The sequence below is a fragment of the Mauremys reevesii genome, linkage group 2, assembly GCF_016161935.1.
Source record: "Mauremys reevesii isolate NIE-2019 linkage group 2, ASM1616193v1, whole genome shotgun sequence".
NCBI classification, from domain to species: domain Eukaryota; kingdom Metazoa; phylum Chordata; order Testudines; family Geoemydidae; genus Mauremys; species Mauremys reevesii.
Window position 1 is genome coordinate 219116029 of NC_052624.1, and position 13343 is coordinate 219129371.

The window sequence follows — 13343 nt, forward strand, 5'->3', positions numbered from 1 at the left end:
TGCTATTCTTTAACTCTGTAATTATATATTCTATATAACTGCATTGTTAAGTCTAATGCTTGAGATACAATTTTGAAAGTGGCAATGAGATATAAGGATATATTGGATAAAGCAGCTGTCAGAAGATAAAAGTTTCTGGGTGGGATCTGAACCAGTGCTATGCTTGGAAACCTATTACCTGTCCCCTAAGCCAAGAAGTCTCCCCCATTGTTTACTTTCTTTTGCTGAATAGAGACTTCTGACTCCTTTCCTTAATGAATTACTAAGTGATAATAAAGAAAATAGGAAATGAAATAAAGTTGACAGTAAATCAAATTCCAAAATATTAAAAAGTGATCAGAAATACAGCAAAACAAATGCCACTATAAATCACTAAAAGTAAGGGATACTAGAATTTTGACTGCTCTTAATGTAGATAAATGGTGTGGTGAGAATCAGATGTTGAAGTGAAAAGCTCTCATTAATCCCTATTCAAAACAATAAGAACAAACAATGACAAAATGAATACATTCTGGTAACAAATATTGATCCAGGGCTGGGGAAATTTTATATATATATATATATATATATATATATATATATCAATCAATATATATATATATATATATCATACATAGGATGGGGTTCCTGAATGGCTTTTAAAGATGCAATAGAATTGTCTATCCATTACAGGGTGTTTCAGGTTTGTTAGGTTTTTCTTTCTTTTGGGGGCAGGTTTTGAGGCTACACTGTAAATTCATGCAACGGACATGAGTATTTATCTTATTTTCCATTTAGTGGCTATATGTTTCTTTTCCGATGAAAAAACAGTATTTCATTTATAAGGAAAGCCTTGAAATTTGTCAGTACAATAGGTATGTATGTACAGGGCTGCCCAGAGGATTCAGGGGGTCTGGGGTCTTCGGCGGCGGGGGGGCCCCGCTTTGGCAGCAATTCAGCAGCGGGGGGTCCTTCCGCTCCGGGACCCGCTGCCGAAGTGCCCTGAGGACCCGCAGCGGGGGGCCCCCGCCGCCGAATTGCCGCCAAAGACCCGGAGCGGAAGAAGCTCTGGGGGCCCGGCCCCGTGAGAGTTTTCCAGGGCCCCCGAAAAACTCTCATGGGGGCCTTGCCCACTTGGGCGGCCCTGTGTATGTATCCACTACATTTTAATTAAACGTCTTACATTGTTTGGTGACATTTATGCCATTTTGCAGGCATGGGGAGCATGATGTGAACTAGGGAACTGGCTTTGGCTGATATCAGTAGACCTTGATTTTACATCTTTTTTTGTGACAAGTACTCTGCAAAACATCCCTCTGTTTAGAGCTAGATTATGTCTTTGTTTTACTTAGTCAATCAGAGCTATAAGGTCCCACCTTCAAACTCCTGCTTGGCCAAGTAAGATGTCCCCACATCTTGGGGCCAGGTCTAGGGAACAGCATCTTACCAAACACTCCCCGCTGTGAGCGAGGGGGCAGGGAGATGTGGTGAATGAGCAGAGCGAAGGCTCCACATTCATACTTCCTGGCCAGAGTTGTGGAAGCAATTAGATAGCTGCATATTTTCTGTAATTTGTGTCCCCCTTGTAGAAGAGGGCAGATGGGATTTTGCCCAATTGGGGTGTAACATGGTTGGCCACCACCTATGCACCCCCTTGTGGCTAAATGTCACCCTTCAGTGCTCTGCACCTGTTGTCTCTTTCTCGGGGTTCCTTAACCAAACTCAAAGCAATTCAAAGAAAATTAACACATTCCCCAAGTGGGGTCTAAATTAGTCACTCTTTCTGTATACACTGGCCCTCTCTCCCCTTAGTTGGGGGGTTCACAGCCCTCTTTCCCAGAACTGGGCACTGTTCAAAGTCTCTGTAAGAACTAGTCTTGTTATTGGTGATGGTGGTGGTTGTTGTGGTACTGTTGCCACTGCCAGCTACAGCTTCTTGAGACTCTTTTTCCTGAGCATCCTCCCACTCATTGCGGCATCTGCAGCCCTTTATAGGGAATTTTCTGACTCAGGTGGGGCTTATCCTGTAATCAAGGCTGGCTTAACCTCAGGCTCTCTAGCCCAGAAGCAAGCCACCCTGTTACACCATGATAGAGATTATTCCTCAAGTGCTCAGGGATTATTCCTAAAGACACAATTTTACCATTAGTTACTCCTATTTAGGGAAAGGTAATAAGTTTTGAAACCATTTTTCACTGGGAATGAGCATTTTATTTCCAATATCTCTATCTGTAAGATGCTATTTTCAGTTATATTTTGATCTGTATTTGCACCAAATCTGAGTTTTAAGCTACTTTCATAAACATTTAAAATACACAGGTGGAATTTAAATTTTTTTTCCTATTTCCCCACGTCCGAGTACAGTTATACTGAATCATCAACTGTTTATTCTGATATTTTTGTTTTCAACTTTCCCATGTCTATGTTAATTAGAGTGACCAGATAGCAAGTGTAAAAAATCAGGACACGGATGGGAGAGGGGGAAATAATAGGAGCCTATATAAGAAAAAGCTCACAAAATCGAGACTGTCCCTGTAAAATGGGGACATCTGGTCACCTAATGTCAATTGACTTGAAATTCTCTAATGCTGTAGCTGCAGATCAGTGCACAAAAGTGCATTTTACGATTATAGCTCTGTTCCCTTCCCCCCCCCACACTTTTGTATAATTTAGCAATAAATCTTGTCAGGCAGGCAGGGGAATTTACATCTGATCCAGCTGTGATACTTGACTAGAATTTTCTGCTTTTCATAATTCCATAAAGTATACCCAGGCACCAGACATCCACCATATGGGATGGCCAGCCCACACCACATATATGGAGGCAGCTGGGCTCAAGTGACTTTTGGTTGAGAGACTCCCACAGGAAACAGAATGAAAAACTGGAACTATAGGTTCCTATGTGCATCAGGTCTAGTGCGTAATTTGCAAGGTTTCCCTATTGGTATAACCAGCGTTTGCAGATAGTGTTTCTTTCCCCCCTCCATATATTATATAATTTCAATAAAACTCTCAAACTCCCTTCTGTTAGGTGCTTAAGCATTGCATTTTACATGCTTTCTTTAACAGGGGCTGTACTTTTACTGTTGTCTATAGCTTTTGAGAGTTCCTGTCTGCTGACATTTGCATTACCTTTATATTCTACCCAACTATGTAAGAGCTCATAATTTTATTCAACAAACTTTCTTTTTTGTTCACAAAACTCAGTTTGATTTGTGTCACTACTAACTTTTTGGAACTCTTTTGCTAAAATGTCCACTTGAGTTAGAACTTTCAACTTTATCGTTTACTATAAGACTAGATATGAACTCTGTTTTTTCTCCATATCCCGTTTATACTTTTAACTTGTTTATATATCTCTGAAACCTCATAACCTTTGTGTATTTTCCCCACAGTATTTCTCCAGCTTTTTTTTGCCTTTTTAACAATTCTGTCACTGTTTTACATATTGTATAGTTCATTAAGTCCTTGCTATTCATTGTACTTTTTGCTTGTTTGTATGTTTTCTCTCTTCATTCCACCAGGGAACTGGATTTCTGAGTTTGTGCCAATTCAATGTCTTACATATAACTAGGCTGGTTGCTGTTACAACACCTTTTATTATATTATCATGAAACTCCTCTAGATTATCACTTATACAATTGGTACTTAGATACTCAACACACGCTTAAAGAGTCTCCAATTTGCTTTTCAAATGCTCCAGGAAGGAATTCTTTTAGTGTTTTCAGCAGTACCTTGGCCTTGATATGCAATTAGCATAGGGAAGTGATCACTTCCCATTCCAACTTCTTTATAGATTTCCTGGCTGCATTTACTTGCAATATTGCAATTCCCAGATCTAAACATGAAAAGCTTCCACCCACTGAATTAAACCTAGCAGGTGCTCCAGAAATTAGCAATACAAGGTTGTGCATGTCAATGAATTGTTCCAGGCATTTTGTCATTATAATCAGTTTTCCTGCTTCCCTGTATTTCATTATGGCCATTAAGGTTTCCTCAAATAATATGCAAGGTCTTTGGCATGCTTAACTAACTCTTCCAATTCTAGTTTGTTTAGGGTTGGGTTTTTTTTAAACATGGGTTGTAAATATAGATTCATATAAAGGGGCTATTATTCTGCAAAGGAACATCAACAGTATTGTACTCAAAACTTAAGTTCTGTACATCAATATCAACATACAGTAACTAAGACCTGCCTTTATAAATATATTGGCCCCTCCTCCTCTTGTTATTTCTCTGTCACATCTAATTACATCATATCCTAGAAGTCTAAACATAAGCTCTCACTGACCATATTTCTTGTATGTTTATCATGTCAGGTTTGTTTTCCATTTCAAAACCAGTTTTCTTTAGTTTAATAACCCATGGTCAGGAATTGTGTGTTCCATAAAAAAAAAAATTTAGAACCATCATGTTTAAACTCCATTACCTTAATTTAAAATGGCATGAATGCAGTTTATCAAGAGATTTCCTATATGCCAATATTTTTCTGCTGCTTTTGTTATAATTTTTATTCTTTCAGTCTTCTTCCATGTGTGTAAAGTATAATCAATCACTTATATTATAAATGCTATAAATTTCTCTTTATCTGCAAACCGTACACGTTCATCTATTCCTCCTATATTAGCTTTCCTGCCCTGAACTGCATGTTGTTGTACCAGTAGCTCTTTTCCCTCACTGGCATTTTCCTCCTTCTCCACATTCCACTGTGAATACCTTTTGGTAACTTCTGCTTAGGATATTTTATGGATAGTTTTAATTTTCTGTCTCTCTCTAGCTCATTCCACCACCACGCACCATTTGTATGCTGCACTGCAGCTGTGCCAGAACACGAGGGCCAAGGGACCATGGCACTCCCACTTTTGAAAGTGGACAGGTCTGGCCTGTTCACTTTTAGCCACAGGCCTGGCCCCCTGCCCCTCCCACTTCCCCCCCGAGGCCCGACCCCCAGCCAGGCTGGAAGCTGGAACCTGGCCTGGGTAAAAGCAGCCCAGTGAGCCTAGGCAGCTGTGAGAAGCCTACATCTGCCCAGGGTAGTTCCCTCTCCCCCTGAGAGCAGCCCCCTGCCATTGTCCCTACTCCCCGGGCTCCCCACCTAGGGCAGGTGGAAGGGCCTGGGGTCCCCAGCCTGGATCCTGCTTCTGGCTTAGCTAGGGGTAGGGCCAGAAGGACAGGGCACCATGCCCTTCCCGCCCCCCCCCACACTTTTAGGAAGAATCCATCGTCCCTGCCACTGTATTTATCACCACAATTGATGCATTTTAACTCTATTCCTTCCATAGAGTTCTCATATGATATGAGCACTCTCCACATTTACCACATCCCTTTTAGACAGCTGCAACATGCCCAAACTTTTTACATTTATAACATGTAAAAGGGCCAGGATATGGTTTAACACGGATCGGCTGATAATCTATATTACCCCCCATCAGGTAGCATTGCATCTTTAAATGTTACTTGAATGGCTGTAGACTGAATCTGTTCTCCCCCTCTCCTGCTAGTCAATCACTTAACAAACAGCACTTGGTCATCGCCTATACCTTTTTAATTTCATCCTTAATCATGCCTACTGGAACCCCCATACATTACCCCTTTTACTGCTGTTATAAATTTAGGTAGCTGGTAAATTATTTTTATGTTCCCTAAAATTGAAGTTTTAAATTTCTCAAGCTCTTCCTTATGTGTACATTCAACTAATAAATCTCCACCCTGCATTCTTTTAGCTTTTAAAATATCTCTGATACTTTACCTAACCCATTCTGCTGTTTTCAAGGGATTGACAACTCCTATATTTACATCTCCAGCTGGTGACTTGATAATTTAAGATGTTGATCTTTTTCCTTACTCTTTTTTCCATCCCTTTCTGCTCCCTCTTCTTCAAATACTGATATTTCTATTCTTTTTTTCTTCTTCCTAATCTGAACCTTTCCTCAGCCCTTGCTTCTTCTCCATAATGTTTCAACAACTTCTAGCCTTTTCCCCTCAGTCTGTGTTTCCAGTTCTGTTCAGCCAGCCAGCCAGCCTGAGCCTCTCCCAGCCTACACAGCCAGCCTGCAGTCTGGCCATCAGCTGCCCCAGGCCCTACCTCACAGCCCCTTTCTGTTCTCACTTTCTGGCTTTATCATTCTATCCCATCTCCTTCCACAGCTGGGCTTCATCTGCCATTAGTGCCTATCAATCCCCGGTTCCCCTAAATTAACTGGCCCCTCCTGGCTCACACTGACCCTCTGAGGGCTTGTGTGGAGTGGACAGCGCATCACAGGGAGTGAAGTGGATTTCATGCTAAATGCATAGTGGGTAGTTCTGTCTTAGAGAATTTTGTTCATTTTTCTCCCCTTTCAGTCTTTTCCTGTTATAGATGTGCATACAACTCATATGTGAGATCTAAATCCTGCTATCATTATGGAGTAGCACCTCATCTAAGAGTAGTCTCATTTGGCCAATATTGTTCATGCTGAGATGTATCTTACCACAAGTACTTCCATTCATTTCAATGGAACTAGTTGAAGATTAAGGTACTATAAAGATATCAATCAGCTCACAAGTGTCACATTGAGCAAAACTTGTCCTTTAACCCTTAACTTTTCCATTACTTGTGACCTGTACACATGCACACTGGATAAAACTCAAAGGAAATTGCAACAACTCCTCTCCTGTCCAACTGAAACCAATAAAATTCCAAAATTATCAAGTTGCAGTCTGTGATATAGTTTAAGCTAGTATCCTTAAAATTAGTTTTCCGGGATTAATTTCCCTCTGCAAAGAGAGTATAACCAGGATACAAAATATTGTTTTCTATTTAAGATTTTTATTTCCAAAATGGTACAAACATGCATCACATCTGAGATATAGCATATGATTAAAATAATCTTCAAAACCTTCACAGAGGTTACACTAATGAGAACACATTAGTCAGATTTCCAGGAAATACAACCACACATTTTTCAAATCACCCTGCTGTTTATTTAAGTGAAATGTTACTAATCTGCAGGCTCATCTGCTCACTCAGATTTATTCCAGTCCACAATATTTCAGCGTTACTGCAAAAACACACTTCCAATGTAGTAAACACTCAAACCTTTTACATCGCCTTGTGGCACATGACCATTTCATTTTCGATATGCATCCCTATTACATGCCACCATCTCTGGAATACTAAAGCTTGATATTCTGTAGAACCAGATCATGGCCCAGCCAATGTGGCCAAATAGGATCACAATCATGTGTTACCTCCCCTGACCATGGTCCAAGCTTATACACATAAGAAGTTGTTGCATGCCAACTCCTCCCTCATTCCCAAAGTAAATGGACAGAGAGGGGAGAGGGAGTGGGCAGAGATTTGCCTCTAGTACCTCAATGCACCAGTCCTCATAGCAGATTACTATCTCTACAGTGCCTGCTCAGCTATTACCCGGTATATTTATTTCTATTAGAGAGATACAGTAATATCCATAAAAGCAGCAAAGAATCCTGTGGCACCTTATAGACTAACAGACGTTTTGGAGCATGAGCTTTCGTGGGTGAATACCCACTTCGTCGGATGCAAGCGAAGTAATATCCATGGCAGTCTCTGGACCTACACATTCAGCCAGATATATGTTGGATCCTATCAACCTAGGCAATTTCACTAGCATATCATTCTCCTGGTCTGATCATCACCTCATCCAGGCAGAGATCAGACCCTTCTCTCCTTCCCCACAGAGCAGTGAGTAATCAAAGCTAGTCTGTCCCCAAAGACTCCTGTATTCCCTAGGTGAACAAGCCACCGAATCTGAGGCCAAAGCACCAATGAGTTTGTACCACATCAGGGTTCACAGATGAAGTACAGCAGATGAATAACACATAACGTGAGAACACCAATGATACAATAAATAATGATTCTGAATCCATCCTCCAGCAGGACAAACACTTACAGGATTAAATCACATCAGTAAAAGAGGCAAAACAAGCTGTCTACTCCTCTGTTATCAATGTGGCAAAATCATGGCTAGCAGAGCTATTTTCCAGAGTGAACCAGCTGATCAACCCAGACTGAACTTGACCAAAACACACATAGCAAAGCTTAAAAAGCCCTGAAAAATATTAGAACCACATCCTGTGAAACAGATCCACACCACTCCTAGCTGGTAAAAGCAGGTGAACATCATAAGAACATAAGAACGGCCTACCGAGTCACACCAAAAGTCCATCTAGCCCAGTATCCTGTCTGACAATGGCCAAAACAACAACTAGGCCCACTGTGACAGATTTGACAATTATCCGCAATATCCTTCAAAAACACCATGTATTAAGCTTATGTATTATTGTGGGCCAGGATTATAAGTAACCTCTCTAGGGGGCAGATGTGGGAGTTCAAAGGACTATATGAAATTGTGCCAGACAAGAATGGACTTTTGAGACAATGAGTGTGAAGCTGGATTTCCTGGGGAATATATAAAGAGATGTTAATTCCCCACCTCTGGTTATGAAAAACCCAGTTTATTTAAGATCTTCCTTGAGCAGAGGGTAATTACTGGCTGGTTATCTGGTCTTGGAGATTGGAGATCAAAGGCCTGAGCTGTAGAAAGAAACAAGGCGATCTGCCTGCCGGGGTTGTGAATCTGAGATACTTATGAACTTGTAACCACACAGAAAACCCAGTTGTGGGTTTTGAAGGACTGACACCTGCCAGAGCCTGAGGTTGGAGTTGGGGTGACCTCTGGTAAGCTTTTCAGCATGCAGGTAGGTTCTTTTAAGGTTTTTAATATGTTTTCTCTGTAATGCTTTCACCTTAAGAGTAAGTGTGCTTGCTACTAAAGAGCCATGTTGTAACTTATAACTGCAGGAAATTGTGCTGCTCATAGCCTTTGAAGAAAAACTACAGTGCAGGCACTGGCCTATTTAGGCAGCTGGCTTGCTAGAATTATCATGGTGTAAGGCAGGGAGCTATTGAGCCTTGGAAACCCCAACTCAGGAAGGAGAGACGTGTGGATCTCAGCCTGAGAGGTAATCGCTGGGGACTGGCAGCCTAAAAGTGGGTTCCCCTGGTGGACCATAGAGAGAAAATGCAGATGCAGTTGCCCTGAAGCTGCGACAGCCACTACTGGGCCAGGTTGTAACAGTAACCACCAAGCTCTAATAACATGTGACTTACAGTCAGGATTCAAACCGGGAAACAGCACAGAGATGGCTATGACGACACGAAAAGACAACCGCTAAATGGCCATGAACTCAGATAAGACCTCCATGCTCATACTGCTGGACCTCCTTTGACAAAGTGGACCACAAAGTACTTCTAAGCCTCCTACATGATTTAGAAAGAGTAAATGGCCCAGTAGTACAGTGTCTCCAATTATTCCTCTCCAGCAGAACTCAGCAGGGTGATGCTCCTCCAAAGACCCTCACCTGCAGGGTACTTCAGGGATCCATATTATCCCCTCTTTTCTTCAATATCTATATGAGACCAGTCGGAAAGATAAATACACCAAGGGCTCAGCTGCCAACAGTATGCCAATGCCACTCTGCTATATAGCTCATTCTCAACAGATGCAACCACTGCCATTGCTAACCTGTCAGAATGCTTACAGCTCTTAGATGAAGAGGGGATGGGTCAAACTGAATCTAGGCAAGACTGAAGTAATACTGTTTGGAAAAGGAAAGGTTTCAAAGAGATGGTCAAGGTGTTATCTCCACCTTCCATCAAAGCTTGGGGTCCTGTTTGATGCTACCTAATCACCCAAGCTTAGTGAGGAGTAGAGGAGGGAAAATAACTGACTTTTCAGTTTTCGCAATTCAAAAGAATTTTTTTTTTTTGAAAAAAATTTGGTTTCAGTTAAACTGCACCAGAAAATTGCTAAACATTTTGGTGAATCAAAATAAATAAAATCCATTTAAGATTGAATTAAACTTGTTTAATTTGACCCTAAATGAATTTCCCAGGTGGTGGCCTCCTTTATAATCTTCAGCCCAGTGGTTAGTGCGCTCACCCAGGATATGTGTTCAATTCCCTCCCTCCCTGAAGTTTCCTCCACATTGCAGGAAAGTGCCCTAGCCAAAGGGGTATGGGATATTTTGGGCACATCTCTCAATCACTCCTGTGGAAGCTCTTCCACTTTTGATAACTAATGACATATTCACTGGAACAGGGATTTGAATTTGGTCTCCCACCTCTCAGGTGAGATCCCTAATCACTGGGCTATAACGTCTGTCTCTTTCTAGCCCAATGAATATTTATTTATACAAAGTGGAACAGCTCCAGTGGGAAAGATTGAAAGACTTACCCCAGAATAGCCAATAGCCTCCTAATTAGGGCACTCATCTGAAATATGGAGTAGAGATGGATGAAGTTTTTCAGCTGTTTTTTTTTCCCCGGCAAAATGTCATACTATCAAAATGTTTTGCAACTTTGATACACCAAACTGTTTCAGTTGGGGGGAAAAAAAACTAAAAAAAAATTCCAGAAAAATCAAACATGTTTGGTTGTGACATTTTCAAAATGTAACATTTAGATTTTTCAGTTAGAAACAACTTTCAACATTTCCTTAATGTTATTAAAAACCATTCAGAAAAGTTTTTAAAATTGTCTAACTAAAAGCTGTCTCATTTGACTTAAATATATTTTTTCTTTTTGCTTTACAGTTCACTGAATTTTGAAAAAATTCAGTTTCCATTTGAACTGGAATACATTTTTTTTATTTGCCAGTGAACTGAAAACTTAGCTATTCACATAATTCTATAGGGGAGACCTAGATTCAAGCCCATGCTCCAAATCAGGCATTCAAACCTGGATCTCCCACATCCCAGGTGAGTGCTCTAACCATAGGAACTGAGTTCCTATCTACCCAGGAGGTGCTCAACCCCTCTCCACCCCATGCCTCGCCTCTACTCCACCCCTTCCTCCAAGCCCCCACCCCCATCCCACCTCTTCCCGCCCCTGCTCCATCCCTGCTCCTGTTCCCACTCCACCCCTTCTCCCAAAGCCCCATCCCTACCTCACTTCTTTCCATCCTCCCCCAAGCGTGCCCCATCCTGGTGACTCCCCCTGCCCCCCAGCACCTTCTGCATGCTGTGGAACAGCTGTGGGGGCAGGGGAAGGAGGGAGCTAGTGGGTGGGAGGTGCTGGGAGGGATGGTGGATCTTGGCTGCCAGTGGGTGCCCAGCACCTGCTAATTTTTTTCTGTGGGTGTTCCAGACTTGGTGCACTCACGGAGTCAGCGCCTATGGCTCTAATCACCAGAGTGGATATTCTGGGGAGGCTGGTGTGTTTCTCTTCTTCACATTTTTTATTTCTTTAATCTTAAAAATATTTGTGATAAAGGAAACCAACTCTAATTTGGTATTTAAATAGGACAGCGTAAATGTGTCACGTCAGGCTAGATTCTGATACACCTTATTCACCCTTCCTATTTAGAACCTTATGTGAGCAGTTCCATACAACTGTTCTTATAACCAGTGGGACTACATAAGGAGTAAAGTGCTATTGAAATTAGTAAAGGTGTCTGAATCTATTAGTGATTATGCAGGTTTAGTAAAAGAATTTACTCTATACTAATTTGTCTCCATTTAACATGTGTCCTATGTCCTACTTATTTTTCCCTCCCACAGCTCTAATCAATGCTTGCCATTGTTCTGCATACTGAAATATTGCTGCATCAGTTAACCTTGCAAAATTTTAACAAAAAGTGTTTCTTCACATCATGAGAGCTAGAATTTTACTATTTTATGAGAAAAGAAAACAAGCCAGCAGAGCTTCTGGAGAACTGGATGCCAATTAGGAAAAAATGAAACATGAAAGTGTCAGATCACCGCAGTGATCCAAGTTGAAAAGCAGTGAAATACTGGATAATTACCCATGCCATTGCTTACTCACTCCAAATCTACTACATATAAGTTTATTTTTCTTAGATTAATTCACAGGGAAGCATAAATGGCATTTTCTTCTCCACTGTAGGAACTGTGACAGCAATAGAGTAGTTTAGAGGGTGCACATGCTGATTTTCAAATATATGACTTGCAATCTGGAGAAACTGCAGAAGTATTTGAATGCTGTACAGGAATCAATAAGCTAAAGTGATTAAAACCAACCAAAAATAATTCTCAAAAGAATTAACCCTCAGATTAATACACCATTGCAAAGGAAGTTTTGAAGCACAATAAAATGATGCCTAATGAACAAGATTTACTTGTGAATCATGCCAGAAATAAAAATTTAAGAATTAAGAGTATTCCAGAGAGAAACAAGTCAGGTGAGCTGAGTAAATTCTGCAGCAGATGATTTGCACACAGTACCTGAGTAACCTAAACAACTTAATTCAGGCAGGAGGATTCCAAATAAAAAGGAGCCCTGTAACTGTCTTCATAATGGGCAAAGCTGTGCTTATACATTTCAGTGTATGCATAGAAAAGCCCTTCTCCCCCATGTCCCGAGCAGTCTGCTCATATATGTCCAAATTTCTGTGGCTGGATCATAGCTGTGCCTACAGTGTCTCTTCTCCCCATGGACCCATGAGATCCACCATCTCCTGTGCAGTCCAGGTAGGAGCGTGTTTGGAGCATGTAGCCAGCATGCTCAGCTGGGCAGTTGCTAGGTGTTCTCCATGCCAAGCAAACTGGAAATGGAATTTCAAAAATTCCTGGTCCTTTAAAAGGGGACGGGCTTCTTCTTGTATACCTGGCCTCTGGGTAGTGGAGTTCAGAAAAAATGACCAGAGCGGTCACAATGGGGCATTGTGGGACACCTCCTGGAGGCCACTTAAGGTGATGTAAGCAATGCAGTGTCTCCATTGCCACTGCATTGACTTAAATACATTGACTTAAGTGTTAATAACTCCACCTCTGGGAGAGGCTTAAGTCAACATAGCACGCAAATTACATCAGTGGGAGGAACACTGTAATGTAGATGCGAAGATAATTAGGTTGACATAAGCTGCTTTACGTCAATCTAACTCTGTAGTATAAACCAGGCCTTAGAATGACCTAGCTATGTTACTCAAGCCTGCAAAAAAATTCATATCCTGACTGCTGTGGTTTGGAAAAACTAACTCCTGGTTGAGACGCAGCTAGGTAACAGATGAATTCTTCCATTGGCCTAGCTAGTGCATCTTGAAGAGGAAGATTAACTACATTGATGGTAAAATCCCTTCTATTGACTTAGGAAATGACTGTAGCTGCACTAGTGTAGATATACCATCTCTCTTCCTAAATTCCCCAAATAAGGTTTTTGTAATTGCAAATCAAATATAAACAACCCAAAGTATTTTAACCCTTCTATTACATCACCCCAATTAGACTCCCCCCCCCCCCCAAATATCTTGTAGATCTGGATCCAGCTGTTCTATCAGTCCCTCTGGTTTGTAAATGGCTACAAGGGAGGTTGGAGTTAGCTG

At 41.3% G+C, this 13343-nt stretch overlaps 1 long non-coding RNA gene across 2 annotated transcripts in view; it reads left to right on the top strand.

Moving 5' to 3' along the window:
- The first annotated feature begins 12871 nt into the window (after positions 1-12871).
- LOC120398646 overlaps positions 12872-13343 on the top strand; it is a 50887-nt gene continuing 50415 nt past the window's right edge. For both annotated transcript variants that reach the window (XR_005594597.1, XR_005594598.1), the window contains exon 1: positions 12872-13087. This is a non-coding gene — a long non-coding RNA (uncharacterized LOC120398646). The remainder of the gene's footprint in view (positions 13088-13343) is intronic.